The sequence below is a fragment of the Conger conger genome, chromosome 9 (assembly GCF_963514075.1).
Source record: "Conger conger chromosome 9, fConCon1.1, whole genome shotgun sequence".
Classification (NCBI taxonomy): Eukaryota; Metazoa; Chordata; class Actinopteri; order Anguilliformes; family Congridae; genus Conger; species Conger conger.
In genome coordinates this window covers 61,186,502-61,187,120 of record NC_083768.1, presented here as the reverse complement: position 1 = coordinate 61,187,120, position 619 = coordinate 61,186,502, and the positions used below count along the sequence as shown (strand labels likewise).

The 619-nt window shown below is 47.5% G+C and overlaps 1 protein-coding gene across 1 annotated transcript in view; it reads right to left on the bottom strand.

The window, feature by feature from the left end:
* Positions 1 to 413, bottom strand: part of wipf3 (WAS/WASL interacting protein family member 3) — a 21,532-nt gene extending 21,119 nt beyond the window's left edge. Inside the window, exon 1 of the mRNA XM_061256081.1 lies at positions 1 to 413. This exon is cut by the window's left edge and continues 95 nt beyond it. The gene's annotated coding sequence lies outside the window, so the exon portion shown is untranslated.
* Positions 414 to 619: the final 206 nt, after the last annotated feature.

Genomic DNA, 619 nt, shown 5'->3' with positions numbered 1-619 from the left:
ATATACTGTTACTGCCACCGAGCTGAAGTTATTATTAGTTAGACCTAGAGACCGCTGGTCCTGGAAAACAAAACTGCCCCTTCTTTTGACTCTTCTTTGAGTCCGTAACTATGGCCAAAATAAAAAAGGTGGCCGTGGTTAAACGCGCTAACTTTTTAGAAACCTAAAAGCGGGTTTCCCATATAAGCAACGACCTCTGCGGAAAGTTCTTGTCGGCCAGAAAAAAAAAGAAAAAAAAAAACCCGATATCTGAACTTCTCCTTCTGATAGTGAGGATCTTCCAGTCGTATTCCGGTCGCAGTTGTTGTTCACGGGCTAGACAATCGTGACTCTGTCCTGAGACCCGCGACTCCCGCCGCCCGCGCACGCATTCCGCTCTTGCAGCGCGCGAGAAGCCACACCTGCTACTTCTCCAGAGCGAGACAGCAGACCAATCAATCACTTAGCGCGAGCAAAGGGCCTCGCAACCAACAACCCAGCAGGCGGTTCAGGGAACTGAGTCTGGAATCTGCATGTGTCTGTGGTACAGTACAAGTACAGTGTGGAAAAACATACATGTACATACATACAATAGGCACATACATGTGCATATACATTCCTACCTACTGTACATGCATAC